The sequence below is a fragment of the Rhinoraja longicauda genome, chromosome 2 (genome assembly GCF_053455715.1).
Source record: "Rhinoraja longicauda isolate Sanriku21f chromosome 2, sRhiLon1.1, whole genome shotgun sequence".
Classification (NCBI taxonomy): Eukaryota; Metazoa; Chordata; class Chondrichthyes; order Rajiformes; family Arhynchobatidae; genus Rhinoraja; species Rhinoraja longicauda.
In genome coordinates this window covers 82,234,259-82,248,019 of record NC_135954.1, presented here as the reverse complement: position 1 = coordinate 82,248,019, position 13,761 = coordinate 82,234,259, and positions in this window count along the sequence as shown.

The following is a 13,761-nucleotide window of genomic DNA, read 5'->3' as shown; positions in this document are numbered from 1 at the left end:
AATATGGTCTCCAAGGAAGGGATTCTGTTTCCTGAAATTTAAAACCTGAATCTGTTAAAGCATTCAGAATTATAGTCTGAAAGTATACTCTGAACTACAAAACATAAACAATATTTGTCATCAGGCTTAAAAATAACATTTAATTTTTTAAAATAGTTTTGAAGTAACAATGGTGATTTTATTGCAGCTTATGGATGATGGCTTTAAAAAGCAAAGATTTCTATTAAAACTGTTAAGTTTTAAGTTTCTTTTTTTCTGATTCCGTGTTAAAGATTAACCAGAAAAAAGATTTTCTGAAAATTCAAACCATTAAATATTAAATAGTCCTATTTATAAAATAAATCATTTCTGAATATTGCAGGTTGGTGTGCATGAAAAAGAAATTTGTTTCTGCGATTTGAAAATAGTTATCAAAGACTATTAAGAAGGAATTGTTCAATGGTAGAAAAGCCATTACCATGCCAAGATATAAATGATTAAGGTTCGGAAACATCCTTTGAACAAGAGATTGAGATACTTTTGACTAGAAATATTTATACATTTTTTCTTACCGAGATGTACACTGACCTTTAATGAAAACGCAGAAAGATGACTAAGGCATCACATATAAAAAAGAAAAATATACACTCATACACGCAACAATTGCACCATGTATAATACTGACATTTAATCAGTTTCATATGAAAATTACCTCAAGTCAAGTCAAATTTATTTGTCACATACACATACTCGATGTGCAGTGAAATGAAAGTGGCAATGCCTGCGGGTTGTGCACAAAAATAATTACAGTTACAGCATATAAATAAAGTTAATAAGTTACTAAACATAGCACAAAAAGTGTCGACAAAAATTTAGTCTCTGGGGTTATCAAAGTTGACAGTCCTGATGGCCTGTGGGAAGAAGCTCCGTCTCATCCTCTCCGTTTTCACAGCGTGACAGCGGAGGCGTTTGCCTGACCGTAGCATCTGGAACAGTCCGTTACTGGGGTGGCAGGGGTCCCTCATGATCTTGCTTGCTCTGGATCTGCACCTCCTGATGTATAGGTCCTGCAGGGGGACGAGTGTAGTTCCCATGGTGCGTTCTGCCGAACGCACTACTCTCTGCAGGGCCATCCTGTCCTGGGCAGAGCTGTTCCCAAACCAGACTGTAATGTTGCCGGACAGGATGCTCTCTACAGCCCCAGAGTAGAAGCAATGAAGGATCCTCAGCGACACTCTGAATTTCCTCAGTTGTCTAAGGTGGTAAAGGCGCTGCTTAGCCTTACCCACCAGTGCGGCAATGTGCGTTGCCCACGTCAGATCCTCTGCGATGCGGACTCCCAAATATTTGAAACTGCTCACCCTATCCACAATAGACCCATTTATCTCCAGTGGCGTGTACGTCCTTGGATGTTTAGCCCTTCTGAAGTCCACAATCAGCTCCTTTGTTTTAGTGACATTCAAGAGGAGGCTATTGTCCTGACACCAGAATGCCAGATCAGCCACCTCCTCCCGGTAGGCCTTCTCATCGTTGTTGGAGATCCGGCCCACCACCACAGTGTCATCAGCAAACTTGATGATGGAGTTTGAGCTGAACCTGGCCCTACAGTCATGTAGAATACCTTGAAGAATACCAATTATTCCAACACAATATATCACATTTATTACACCTTGGGACTCAATTGACCACAGTTGACCTCATAGGCATGGATAAATGAGCAGAATAATTTGAGTTCTTGCTCCTAATCACAGTTAGTGAACCCCTACATGAAGGTACACGTGGATGATTATCAGCTCAGGGCAATGTCAGGCTTATAATAATAATAATAATAATAATAATAATAATAATAATACATTACATTTATATAGCGCTTTTCATACACTCAAAGACGCTTTACAGGGATTTAAAGAACATAGGGAAGTGAATAAATAGATAAATAAGTAAACGAACAGAGAAAGGAGACAGAAGGTGAGGTGACCTTCAGTGGTTGAAGGCAGTACTGAACAGGTGAGACTTCAGTGCTGTTTTGAATGTGGTGAGTGAGGAGGAGTCTCTGACGGTTTGGGGTAGTGAGTTCCATAGGGTGGGAGCAGCGATGGAGAAAGATATCTGTGATATCTCTCTCTCTGCTCTGACAATCTACCAGCATTCATATGCAAACTTCAAACTGGAAGAAAGTAACTGGAAGAAAGTAATTTAGAATAGAGCAGAGGGTGGCTAATCCTCACCAGAACTAAAAGATTTCCATTGAGATAGCAACGTTTATTTCTTCAGGATCTTTCCAATTACCTCTGAAATATTGTTACCAATTGGTATATAAATATGGTAGCTAAATGTGCATCCGTAAAAATTAGCTGAATTTAAGAGAATTCATGTTTTCAACTACAGGTTGAGCTGTAGTTTTCCAGGTACTGATGGCCTGTCCCCCCCCACCCCCCACCCCCACCCCCACCCTATATTTCGGACAAAATTACGAGAGTTCAGTTGAAATTCCCTGAGTGGCCACTGATAGTTTATGGAGTGGTGTGCGCCCTTTCAGATCATGTTCCTCTGTCCCTATTTGTTTACACCTGAACATTGAAATCCTTCCTTGGCCTTGTCTAATTCTATCTCAATGTTTACATTTTTCATGTTTCATCTCTGTGTGGCTCCTCTCCCGTTCTGTTCAATTTTCCTCTTACCCTCTGGAACTCTGTACTTCCTCTCAAGCTTTCTCTAATTTGCTGGGCACCTTTAAAAGCACTTTGGGCACTTCCCAAAATCCCTTTTCAACTATGCTCTCAAATGACTCTCCTAACTGTTTCGCAAAGACAATACAGTAAACCCTTGTTTTAACGACCCCCCCATATAACGGATGTTGGATATAGCGGAAGGACATGCCGACCTATCCCCGGCTCCAATCATCTCCCCGGCCATTTAGAGATCCGGATTCTAATGCCACCCTCGACTCGCAATATGCACCAGCGAGCCCATCTTCACCCACTACACAGTTTGGTAAAACAGCTGTTGTTGCAGCTCACGTTGTAGCCGCTGGGGACAGCGCTTTCGCTGGGCTGCCACCACCAACAGAACTCGGTCACCAACTGCAGTCATCGGCAATAATGGACACTCTTCCATCCGCTTTGGTCCATTTACAGTAAACCCTCGTTATAATGGACCATAGCAGGAGTGGTGTCCATTATTGCTGATTGTCTGCTACAACCAGGGCCAATGCCATCAGTCTGCTCCATCAGGCCTTCTTCACCGGTTCACATGGCTGTTGTTGCGGTTCACATTACAGCCTCCCACAGGACGCACTTTCTTCAGGCCATTGCCAACGACAGGACACGCTCGGTCACCTTGGGGCTCCCTCCCCTCTCACCTGCTCGCCCTTCTAAGGTGTAGTTTGTTGGTGACTCCTGGGGAGAAGGAGGAGGCGGTGGTGGTGGGGGGAGGAGGTTTGTGGGAGTGTGGGGGGAGGGGGGGGGGGGGGTTGGTGAGGGAAGATGCTGATTGGACAGAGTGACGGGAGAAGCAGGCAGCAATGGTCGATCAGGGTAAAGCCACTGCTGCCAGTGGGAAACAGTAGCAGGTAAGAGGAGAGGGAGCCCCATGGTAAATGAGCGCATTCTGTCCGTGGCAGTGGCCAGAAGAAAGTGCTGGGTGCAGTGGCTACAATGTGAGCCGCAACAACAGCCGTGTCACTGGACTGTGCGGGGGGTGAAGAAGGCTGGTGCACCATGCGAGTCGGGAATGGAGTCGGAAGCAGAACTCTAAATGGCCGGAGAGACGGTGGGAGTCAGGGATGGGTCGGCAGGTTATTCCATTCACGTTCCGTTCACATTTTATATTTGTTTTATTTAATTTCTGGCACTCCATGGTGCTTTAGAGACACGGGAGGGGAGTCATTATCAGGCCAGGGGTGAATTGTCATTTCATTATCACGTGACCTCTTTTGGTCCAGAGAAATGGATGATCCAGAAAGCCTCTGGAACCAGAAAATTGGTATTCAACCTCTATTAAATACTTGACTATCCATTGAATGTTGCTATCTTTATATTTGTCTATCCATCTCCAGACACATTTACCATTAGTACAGTCATCTTAAAACAAGAATATTTAACAAACAATTAGGACTAAGTTTTTAATATCCAGATCAATAGATCTTTCACATTTACCTACCAAATGACTAATTTGAAATTCATATGTTTTATCCTTTCTATACTGTCACAATTTAAGATTGCAGCAATGTCCACCAAAGATTAAATCGTACATTTATCCCAGATTGCTGGGCTGTGCAGAGTTCTGGGGAATGAACAAGTTGGTTTGTATGCATTTCTTGCCATTTTCCTTCTCACCATGATATTCTTATCCCATAATTTTATTTTACCAATGAGACATACGGCACAAAATAAACGATCATGTTTACCCAAGTCTTTTAATCTTCAATCCACTTGTTTCTTCATTCATGTTTTTGCATGTCAAGCTTCAAAATATGAAGAGGAAAAGAGGTAGGAACAAATAGATAATTGGTTGATCAATATTTAAGCTTGCACATAACAATCGATGTTCAGTTTTTTATTTTAAGCATGAATCAAATTGTGCTTTTGCATTCAAATATTGGCTTAGAAATTAGATACAATTCCATCCATTCTTTTAAAATCACACATTAAATATAAAATGCATCTTTTTTTAAAGTATTAGTGTCTATTTCTGGCAGAAGCACAGCTAATCGGGAAATATGACCATACATCTTGGGTGTTGTTCACCCTAACGCAGATTTCACTCACCATTGCAGCCCTCTGCATGATAATCCCATCAACATGCATGGATCATTGTAGTTATTTAACGACAGAAATAGGATCAAAAGCTCAGGTCCTGTGACCTTCATCGTTAATTCACAATTAATCAAGGACAAGACCTTGCTGAAAGTAACCAGCCAGCTTGATTTAAAGAGTCCCCCGGGATGTAATTTTTAAGTTTGAAACATGCACTGGTGAATTTTCTATTAGGGAAAATAAAATTGTGCTGACAGACTTCTTTAAATAACAGATTTCTGTGAACTGGTGTGTATCGTTCTCCAACCCATTTGATCTAGGACTAATAGCTGCTGCTGTCATGGGTGCTGGGGGAGATGCACTTTCACAGAGGGTCTTCCATAGTCTTGGGGTCCCCTGGTAGACTAATGTGCCATTATCCTCCTCCATTCCTGTTTGTTCTACTTTCTGTAATTTCCTCCCTCTATCCAGAACTATCCCTCATTGGTACGTCAGCTGCAAGTTGAGTATTATGTTCTTAAAAAGGTGCAACAACAGTCATGCCTTGTTAGAGCAATGATATTTCAATTTCACAACTTTTTCCGTGAGTTTCAATTGGCAATATCCAAATTTCAAGTCATTTTTAAAAGCATTGTACTGTGCCTGGCCAGTGGGTCTCACGGGCAAGGCCAGCCTCCATGCCCACCCCCTTCTGAGGTGTTGGCGATGTACAGTCTTTCTGGGGAAGATACTTCCGTATGCTACTGGGCAGGGAGTTTCAAGATCCTGACCCAGTGATAATGAAGAAATGGTGGTATATTTACTGCACAGGATGGAATTTCTGGTATTCCCAAGCACCTGCTGCCATAAGTGGTAGAGATTATGGGTTTTCATTCATTTAGAAATCTGAGATTCATGTGCACCTCTGCCAACCTGGTCTATTGTAGTCAATGTTCATTGCCTCATCTATATCAGTGAGACCAAACGTAGAGTAGGTAACTGTTTTGCAGATCACTTGTACTCAACAGCCATCTCGAGCTTCTGGTCTTCAACTGGGACTTTCCATCGCCCGGTGGGGGCTTCAAAAGGCGGGAGCCTCGATCGCCTCGTGGCACCAAGGGGGAAGAATGAGGTGGAGATAAGACTTTTCTTTGCCTTCCATCACAGTGAGGGTGTGCCTGGAGCAATCATTGTGATGGCTGTTTGTGTTAAAATTGTAATTGTGTGTCTTGTGTTCTTTATTGTCTACTGCCGGACCCTGACGTGAGAGGACGCTGGCGCTATTTGTTCGCCGCTTCTCCGTCAGGACAGTTTGTTTGTTTGTTTTTATGTCTTGACTGTTTTGTAAAGCGTCTTTGAGCACTTGGAAAAGCGCTATAAAAAATAAATGTTTATTATTATTATGTTTATTATAACTCTTTTTCTCATTCCCAAAATTATGGGAATTGTGCCCTTAGCCTCCTTCATTGTAACTGTGATGCCAATCGCAAACTAAAACACCAACATCCACTTGGGTAACCTCCAACCCTGCTGTATGAAGAATGTTGAATTTTCCAATTTCAGGTAATCCACACCCCCTGTTTTCCTTTCCTTCTCCTACTACACCACCCTTATTCTCAACCTCTAAACACTTCCCTAACCTGAGTGCCAATTGCCTCTCATACCCTTCCTCAAATTGTCCTACCTAACACCTACCAGCTTCTCTCATTCCACTCCCCTGCAATTCTATATACTGGCCATCTTTCCTATTCTTCCCACAGTCTTAACACAGGACGTTTCCAGAAACATTAACACATTTCCTTTTCCTCCATAGAGGCTGCTTGCCCTAATGAGTTATTCCAGCAGTTTATTTCTTTCTTCAAATTGGGTGGCACGATGGCTTAGTGGTAGAGCTACGGCCTTACAGCACCAGACACCTGGGTTGGATCCTGACTACGGGTGCTTGTCTGTACGGAGTTTGTACAGAGGCTCTCCCCATGGGTTTTCTCCGAGACCTGCATGGGTTTTCTCCGAGACCTGCATGGGTTTTCTCCGAGATCTTCGGTTTCCTCCCACACTCCAAAGATGTACAGGTTTGTTAGTTAATTGGCTTGGTATAAATGTAAATTGTCCCTAATGTGTGCAGGATAGTGTTCATGTGCGGGGATCGCTGGTTGGTGCGGTCTCGGTGGGCCGAAGGGCCTGTTTCCGTGCTGTATCTCTAAACTAAACTAAACTGAAATTACATGTTCTGGTGCTTCAGACCAGATGTGGTAAGTAAATCTCACAGTAAGATAAGAATGAATAGATTAGATGTGGTGATATAATGCCAGTCTTTCCATCTTAAAATTACTTGATTGGATTAAAATCCTCAGCAGTGGAATGGGCATTGCCTGTCAAGGAGGTGGTCTGATAAACAGAATGACTTTTAAAATTTATTTATTTTTTAATGGTGGCACAGCTGTTGTATCACAGCTCCATATTCCCAGGTACGATCCTGACCTCGAGTGCTGTCTGCGTGGATTTTTGCTCATTCTCCCTGTGAATACGTGGGTTTCCCCCAGGTGCTTCAGTTTCCTCCTACATTCCAAACATGTACAAGTTTATTAGTTAATTGGCTGCTGTAAATTGCCCCCAGTGTGGAGGGATTCAATGTGAAAGTCGGACAACACGGAACAGGTGTGAATGGGTGATTTATGGTGGGCGAAATATAACCTACAATCCCACTGTATGAATGTTGAATTTTCTACCTTCAGGTAACCCACGGCCCTGTTTTTCTTTCCTTTCCTCCTCCTATCAGACCACCCACATTCTCTCCCCCTTTGTACACATAATCAATCTCTCCCCCTCCCCTACCTGAGTTCTATTTTCCTATCATCACTTTCCTCTACAGACTCTTTGCCACAGTCAGCAGCGGAGGCCAAGTCATCGGGTATTTTTAAGGTGGAGTTTGACAGATTCTTGATTAGTACGGGTATCAAGGGTTATGGGGAAAAGGCGGGAGAATAGGGTTGGGAGGAAAAGATGGATCAGCTATGATTGAAAGGCAGACTAAACTTGATGGACCGAATGGCCTACTTGCTCCTATAACATGAACATATAACTCAATGGGCTAAAAGGCCTGTTTCCATGCTGTATCTTATCAATGTTATTGGAGAGTGTAGGAAGAAACTGCAGACGCTGGTTTACAGTGAAGATCGACACAAAATGCTGGAGTAACTCAGCGGGACAGGCAGCATCTCTGGATAGAAGGAATGGGTGCCGTTTCAGGTTGAGACCCTTCTTCAGACTCTACTAGTCTGTAGAACTGACTACATTGTAGAACTTACAGAACCAGACAAAAAATTACTTTGCAATTCCATCAAGTGAAACCGTTCTGCCAGGAACGTCAGCTTGGAATGTTACTCCCAAGGCCATTGGCTCAATATGCACTGTTGTCTCCATGCGCTCCAGAACCAAGGGCCACAGTCTAAGAATAAAGAGGAGGCCATTTAAAACTGAGGTGAGAAAAAACTTTTTCACCCAGAGAGTTGTGAATTTGTGGAATTCTCTGCCACAGAAGGCAGTGGAGGCCAATTCACTGGATGAATTTAAAAGAGAGTTAGATAGAGCTCTAGGGGCTAGTGGAATCAAGGGATATGGGGAGAAGGCAGGCACAGGTTACTGATTGTGGATGATCAGCCATGATCACAATGAATGGCGGTGCTGGCTCGAAGGGCCAAATGGCCTCCCCCTGCACCTATTTTCTATGTTTCTATGTTTAATCCATCCCTTCCCTTAATCCAGCTCATTTTCACCTGTTTATTTTCTGTTCCTGACCATTCTCTTTACCTTGTGAACATTAGATATTCTTTCCCTCTCCAGCCCAGTATTATTTTCTCCAGTAGGAAAACTATCTGCTTCTCTAATACTCTTTTGCAACGTTGGTCCTCCCGACATCTGATCCTTCACTGCATCTTGCCAATGTAGTTTAAGCCACCTTTATGTTGTTATGGCTCCATCTTCCATCGCAGTGGGGAATGTGGAGGAGCCGCTGTGGTGGATGTTTATGTCAAATTTTTATGTAGTTGTGTGTCTTGTTGCTTTTTTCTTACGAGTGTATGGCAAACCAATTCCATGTATGTTGCAAGACATATTTGGCTAATAAATTACGATTATGAATATGATTGTGATCTTAAGTTTTGCTGGTGTCACCAACATTGCACTGAGGAATAGCCCCCTCTTAGATCCAGGGCAAGAAACTGAGACTGAATCTTTAAAAAAATTATTTGGCATTAGTTTAATCTCATTTACATTCTTTTCATGTTTTAACTGACTTAATTTACATTTTATTTTTGTTAATTATTTACCTTAATTATTATTGACAACCAGAGCCATTACGATCACCTTTTATTGTGAGCAAAGTCTGGCTTTGCCTGCTATCAGTGCATAGCTTTAAGGTGAGAGGGGCAAAGTTTAAAAGTTTTTTGATGATGATGATACTTTATTGTCACATGTGCGCGGGTGCAGTGAAAATCTTTGTTTTTGCATACAATGTACACAAAAGAGTTGCCGCAAAGGCACCGACAAAGTTCTCCCCCACCACCCCCACGCTAAGGTGGACCCAGGTCCCCCTTAGTTCTCGATAGTTCACCACACTGGCGATTTTTTACACAGAGGATGGTGGTTGCCTGAAACGGGCTGCCAGGAATAGTGGTGAAGGCAGATATGACAGTGGCATTTAAGAGGATTTTAGACAGGCATATGCATATATAGGGAATGGAGGGATATGGATCACGTGCAGCCAGAGATGATTAGTTTAACGCCATCATGTTTGGAGCGGACATTGTGGGCCAAAGGGCCTGTTCCTGTGCTGTACTGTTCTATGTTCTATCAACAGCGTCTTGAGACATTCGACCAAAACCTGTCACCATCCACACGCCACTGGTGGGACCCAGGGTGAGGAGACTGTGAGAAAGGCTCTGTGGATCTTGCTCAGATTCCAGAAGGAATGGTAAAACCAGATCAATACTAGGATTTTGCAAATAATTGTTGTGAAACTATTCATAACAACAGTTTCTTCTGAAGTATTAATTTGGCATTGTTTTAATTATAGATTGGGTAAATTCCAATCAAAACACAAAGTACTTGTGCTATAACTCCAGGAAAAGCGCTCAACTAAGAAAACCAAGCCCATAGCCAAAGCCTAACTATCTAACTGAATGTGCCAACGTATGCTAAGGACAAAAACTATTAGGCTGAAAATCTATTAAAATATTAGTGAATAATATGCAAAATTAGTAGATTACATATCACAGCTCAGCTCCTCTTGGAGTTAACTCTGCGCTCTTTGACCGGGACATTTCATTGTTTTACAAACTCTTTAACAACGACTTCTGCAGGCCTTTGCAACAAACTTGGCATCAAACTATACTCATGAGTTCTGCTTTCGCCATTACTTCACCAGACTATGTTTAGATTGTGTCGACAGTGTGCAGCTAAACCTGAAGGATTATTCTGCTGTTTATGCTGGTCTGCTGACCCGATCCATGCATCATTTTCCAATAAATTGCTGCATTATACACAGATGAACAGTTTGAGCAATTAAAATGTATCGGGTGCTTAAACTGCTAGTAAATAATTGAATATATGCTCACATTTACAATTCATGATCTGTTTATTTTTAATAGGTAAATATTATAATTTGAAATTTGCATCAATAACTTAATACATGACAAATTCTCAGAAGAATACAAGGTCCATAATTGAAATTCTGCCGTACAAACAGTTAGCTAACGCTGGATTAGATGACCTCCTTTGTCAGAGGGTCTTAAATTCTTGTTTACAACTCATTCCCCCTGATAACCGCACAATAGATTTAATGTAATTGCACATTCTTGAGATGAGGTGCATGTACAAAGGGGAGTCTTGAATCATTTTGCACGGCAAGTCATAAATAAAGCTTAGTTTTATCACCACATAATAATCAGCTTGAAAATAACAAATATGAGGCAACCATAAGAGTTCACTGAGTTCATACACAGAGTGGCCAAAACATTTGAAGTCGTTTCAACCTTTATTATACTTTCAGTTGGTGAATTTCATCTCAGGAGAAGGGCAGCACAATTGGCCTGAATGTCCCTGGTTTAGAGAAAAAGCAATTCAAATGTTTTGATCTTGTTGAAAACGCATGCATACAAAAGGAGGAAGGGGCAGAATCTGGTTTGGCTGTGATTCTGTCCACAATTAAACAGCTCAAGTGAGAAATCTGCTGAGACGAGTAAAATAAAATGGTAATTGGAGCAAAAAAAAGGCAGATGGTGGAAATAAAAAAACAAAGACAATGTTGGAAGCACTCAGTAGATCAGGTGGAATCCTTGGGGAGTGAAAGAGAATCAATGATTTGGATTGATCAGAAATGAAAAAATGAGAAGACAAGTGTGCTGTGTTCGAGAGGAAGGGTTGGTGACATACTGGCACAGAGGTAGAGCTGCTACCTCAGAGCGCCAGAGACCCGCGTTTGATCTATGGGTGCTGTCTGTGTGTTTCATATATGTTCTCCCTGTGACCGTGTAGGTTTTCACCGGATTCGCCTGTTTCATGTTCATAAGTTCATAAGCAGAATTAGGCCATTCGGCCCCTCATGTCTACTCCACCATTCAATCATGGCTGATCTATCCTTCCCTCAACCCCATTCTCCTGCCTTCTTCCCATAACCCCTGACACCCGTACTAATCAAGCTCTCAAACTATCTCTCTGCCTTAAAAATATCGATTGACTTGCCCTCCACAGCCGCCTATGGCAATTAATTTCACAGATTTCCTCCCACATTCCAAAGACGTGCAGGTTTGTAGGTTTGGGAGGGAACGGGAACTGTAACATTCTCTCTCCAGAACGGAGACGCGACCTTTGTTCTGTGTCGTGTCTCCGTTCCCGTTGCGGCCTACCACCGGCCATGCACCTGGGACCACCTGGGTCTCTGGTTCGCAGAGCCCGCGGTCCGGACTCACCACCTGCAGCGCTGGCTGCCTGCGGATGCTGCGGGAACGGCTGCGACTCGTCTCCGGAGGCTCCGGCGCGGGCCGCGTGGACGTCGGAAGCCCGCAGGCCCCTGGGTGGGGGCCGACATCGGGAGCTCCGGCAGCGGCAGTGGCAGAGTGTTCGCCCGCCCCGAATCGCGGGGCTTGGGTCGGCCCGCCACGGACCTTTCACCATCCGGCGCGGCCTGAAATAGGCCGCGGGATTTTTCACCGCCCAGCGGGGGCTTCAATATCGGGAGCCCCGACCGCCCCGACGTGGCAACTCCAACAGCCTGACCGTGGGACAAGATGGCAGGGAAGAGAAAAAGACATTCTGGCCTTCCATCACAGTGAGGAGGGACTGGAGGAGACTCACTGTGATGGATGTTTCTTTTTGTTTGGTGTTAGTTGTGATTGTATGTGTTATTGCATTTTTATTGATTAATCTTATTGGTCTTATTGTTCAACTGCGGGTAATGTTTCATTTTACTACACATTTATGTGTATGTAACAAATAAACGACTATTGATATTGACTATTGACTAATTGGCTTCTGTAAATTGCCCATAGTGTGTAGGATGGGAAAGTGGTACAACATAGAACTGCTGTATGGGTGATTGATGGTTGGAGTAGACTAGTTGGGCCGAAGGGCCTGTTTCCAAACTGTACCTCTAAACTAAACTAAACTAAACTAAACTAAACAAACTAAGCTAAACTAAAATGGGTACTAGAGAAATCAGAGGGAATGTCTGTGTAGGCTGGAGATCAAGGTTGCCATGGTAATCCTTACTTTAAATACTGGCAGTTAAAGATAGAAGAGAAAAGAAACAAAATAATCAAATTGAAACTGAAAAATATGCCAAAACTACCACAGAAATTATTGAATGCTGAATTAAATCCTGAGGGCTGCAAGGTTCCGAAATGGAAGTTGGGGCAATGTTTCGTCTGAAGAAGGGTCTCGACCTGAAACGTCATCCATTCCTTCTCTCCAGAGATGCTGCCTGGCCCGCTGAGTTACTCCAGCTTTTTGTGTCTATCTTCCTGAAACGTACAAGTGATTTCATTGGAACAGTATGGCAGACCAAAGGTGGAGAGCTCAGAGTGGGAGAGTGATGGAGAATCAAATACCTGAGCTGTTTAACTGAAAACTCAGGGTCATCCTTGTTGACTCAGCAGAGATATAGTGTAAATTACATTCCCAATCAGCATTTCGTATTTCCAATTTAGAGATCAAATCTCGAGAACCGATTTCAGTGGACTAAAGTAGAAGTGTTAATGAACTGCATGGTTGTGCAGTTGTAGAGTTGCTGTCTTACAGCACCAGAGACCCGGGTTAGATCCTGACTATGGGTACTGTCTGTACGGAGTTTGCATGTTCTCCCTGTGACTGCGTGGGTCAAGAGAGAATTAGATTTAGCTCCAAGGGCTAAAGGAATCAAAGGATATGGGAAAAAGCAGGAATGGGGGTACTGATTTTAGGTGAGTTCAGCCTGGCTCGAAGGGCCAAATGGCCTACTCCTGCACCTATTTTTCTATGTTTCTCCGAGATCTTCGGTGTCCTCCCACACTCCAACGACGTACAGGTTTGTGGGTTAATTGGGTTGGTATAATTGTAAATTGTCCCCAGTGTGTGTAGGATAGTGTTAGTGTGCGGGGATCGCTGGTCAATGCGGATTCGGTGGGCCAAAGGGCCTGTTTTCGCACTGTATTTCTAAATTAAACAAAACTAAACTTCTGCGACGCTTGGAAAGCCTGTTTGGGTCCCTTGAACTGCAATTGAACCGAAAAGAAAGGAAATTGGGTGATAGAAATGGAAGAGAGAAGTGAGGAGTCATAAATGAAACAGGCCCTTTGGAATGTTGAAAGCGGAGGAGAAAACTAGTTCTCACCCAAACCCATTACACTCTCAGAAGACACAAGGAACTGCAAATGTTGGAATCTTGAGCGAAACCAGAAGTGTTGGAGGAACTCAATGGGTCAGGCAGCATCTATGGAAGGAATGGACCGTTGTGATCTTTTTTTAGTTTGAAGCCAGATCCCAACCCCAAAGATGGTGTTTATTACTTCCA